Source organism: Varanus komodoensis, unplaced genomic scaffold (assembly GCF_004798865.1).
Source record: "Varanus komodoensis strain SLA01 unplaced genomic scaffold, ASM479886v1 scaffold139, whole genome shotgun sequence".
Lineage (NCBI taxonomy): Eukaryota > Metazoa > Chordata > Lepidosauria > Squamata > Varanidae > Varanus > Varanus komodoensis.
Window position 1 is genome coordinate 401,319 of NW_025335402.1, and position 3,060 is coordinate 404,378.

Genomic DNA, 3,060 nt, shown 5'->3' on the forward strand with positions numbered 1-3,060 from the left:
TCTTCCAAACCCGCATTTCCTCGTGCTGCAAGCATTTCATGTGTCCAAATGCAGAGCTCTCCAGTTGGAGGAGGCCTTGTCAGTAAACAGCAGGGATGTGAGAGCGCGTTTGACCCTTCCTTTGAGAAAGAGAGAGGAAATTGTAAGAAAGATCTTGGACTGTGCAGAAATGGATAGACGGACTTTATCGTTGAAGGAGAAAGAGGATACTGCTTTCTATTGAACTTGGGACTCTTTTTATAATTGGCTGGAGAAACGGGACTTGGTGTAAATTTAGAGATGTTTTTCAAACTATGATAAATTAATGTCAAAAAATATGTAGTAGGAGGTTGACGCAGTGAATCCAATGTTTGTGATGTTTGATGGGGTTTTTTTGGTGTTACTTTAAAAATTTTTACAAAATATATTTAAAAAAAAGAGAGAAAGGGAGATGAAGTCGCTCTCGCGCTCCCAAACATGGACGTTGCGGCATTGTCAACTCGCGCCAATTTTGCAGCTTGCAGGCACGTTCAGAACGAGAGAGCTCCCCATGACAGTGTTTTGCAATGGCAGGATTCCCCGCCTTTGTCCCTGGGGAAATCGGTAGAACTTTGGCACATGCGTAGAGGTCGGGAAATGTCCCATTTCAACACGTTTGATTGGCAGGGTTTCTCCACTTTGCAGGATGGACAGAGAATGCAAGTGGCCATAGCAAAGTTGTTGTGAAGGGGATCAAGCAGAGAATGGGGGGCCCCCAAAAGCTGCCCCTTGGCCCCCTGTGTGGCTGCCAAGCTGAGCCGTGGCAGATCCTGCTGCAGGCTGAAGGAGTCCAGAGTCAGGTCAAGAGGCAGGAACAACAGGGAAATGGAGGCGAGCGGCGGGCTGGGGCGTGGAGTGGGGGTGAGAACGTTCTTTGCGAGTGAGATCCCCGTTTGCTCCCCCAGCCCTGAGTGGGCAGGGAGGGAGGGAGGAGCGCAGAGCCTGGTCTTTCGCTCCCGAACGCTGGCTGGGCAGTGAAGGCCCCGGGCTGCTTTCCTCTGGCTCAAGACGATGGCAGCAAAGGGACCGCTTGCTCCGAAGCGATGAGGGCCATGCCGCCCACCTGCACCTCATTCCCTGCACGCAGGAAGCAGAGGCAGGGGAGTGGGATCCCGAGGAAGCAGCAGCAGAAGGACCCTGTGCCATTTCTCATAGTGCGTGACCATCCCCTCTTCCAAGGCGTTTGCCAAAAAGCACGTTTCCATCTCTCTGGAGATCCCCAATACACGCATCCCTACCCTGTCCTCATCTGATATGGAGATGCTGTTATTTTTTCATGTGCATTGTACGCCCTGCAGAGTTGTCGAAGTGCGCACTTTGATTATGTCTACCACCCTTCTCAGAGGAAACAAGGCAAACGTGTCTGCATTGTCCAAAAGCGGGCATTTTGTGCCCCTGTGTCTTGAAGATGAGCATAATATTGCATGGTTTAATTTTATTTCCTTACTTCAGCAAGAATGTTTTTCAGTATCATGATCGGAACCCCGCGGGAGGAAGAAAAAAAGGTCAGCAGAAGACACGCCATGGTTCAAAAATATTCCACAGTCAACACTTTGGAGGGGAAAATAGTCAAGTGCCTTGTGGTGGGGATAATTTGTGTGATTTGAACCCTTCTGCTTCCGTCAAGTCTTGATCGGTGGCCTTGATTCTCGAGAACGTTTGACAGCTTCGCAAAATTGGCAACCAGAATGAAGGTGTCAACCAGGAGAAGCCCCCTAAGGGCTTTGACATAACAGGAAAGGCTCCCCCGCCCCATCCTCAGCTCTTTTGAAGTTGGCATCCCTGCATTAATTAAAAACGCCCTTCCTCCTGCATGATTGTTTACCATACAAATTGCTGTACGTAATTAAAATAAAATTCAGCTACAGCCATTTATTCAACTCGCTCGAGCATTTCCCAGGGTCATCTAGAGCAGGTTATTGTATGATTTCCGGGTTGTTACGTGATACGTACGTGGCGTTGCCTTGACAGATGCATTTTAAGGGCTGTACACCCAGCCTCAGGGATGCAGCAAACATTTTGCTTGCCTAGTTAGTAAACATTTTGCTTGCCTAGTTGCTCCTTAAGCTCATCAGGAAAGCTGCTGATATGCCACCTTGGGAGAACAAAATTGGACAAACTCCCGTTTGCAGGTGGGACTATTCCTTCAAGGGTGTCATGCAAGTTTTTGTCCCTTTGATGCATCTTCTTATTGTATTTCCCCCTCAGTAGTTTGACAGTAATCATCCAGACAACTCTTGGAGCGTAGAAAACGTGTTTGGGGACCCCAGTCCGGCGATTCCATCCCCAGTCCCCTTTGAGCAGCTTTGGGGCACTCGGCCTCCCCATGGGAGTCAGTGGGGGTGGGGGAGGGTGGGGGCAGCTTTCTGGGGCCACATTTGCCCGGCCCGCCACCCGCCTTGCTCTCTGCGCCCACCCCCCATGCACCCAACCTGAGACCTGCTGTAGGACGATGTGGAGTGCTGGAACAGGAGACACCAAACTGGCCCCACTCACGTGCCCCACAGGGGAGATTTTGGAGCCATCCCAAGAAGTGACCTCTGCGTCCTCTCATCTTCATGCTGCCTCTCATCCTGTGTTCTCCCCTCGTGATGCTTTTCGCAGCGACCTTGCTCTGCCCAGGTGCATTCTCTCTTCATCCGGGGCAAAAGGGGACATACTGCCTAGGCAACGCCGTTCCAGGGCACACTTCCCCAACATTGCCGGAAAGGACAGCATCCGTTCTGTACAGCGAACCCCAATTACCATCACGAGGTAAACTCCACATTCTGGGAAAAGAAGAAAAGGTTTGGCCTGGTGCCCGGAAGAACACAGGGACCCTGCCAGGCCAGCCTTCCTTGGGAGTGTGTTCCATCACCGGGCACCACTGCGGAGAAGGCCCTGCTCCACATACCCTCCCTCCTAAGCTCCTTCCAGGAGGGCTCCCAAAGAAGCTCCTCCAACCCCGATTGCAAGGGTCACAAGGGAAGGAGTCGCTCGTGGAGGGAATTCTGCCCTTGCAAAGCGCTACCAGTGCCAACTCCTCATCAGTGATAAGGGGGG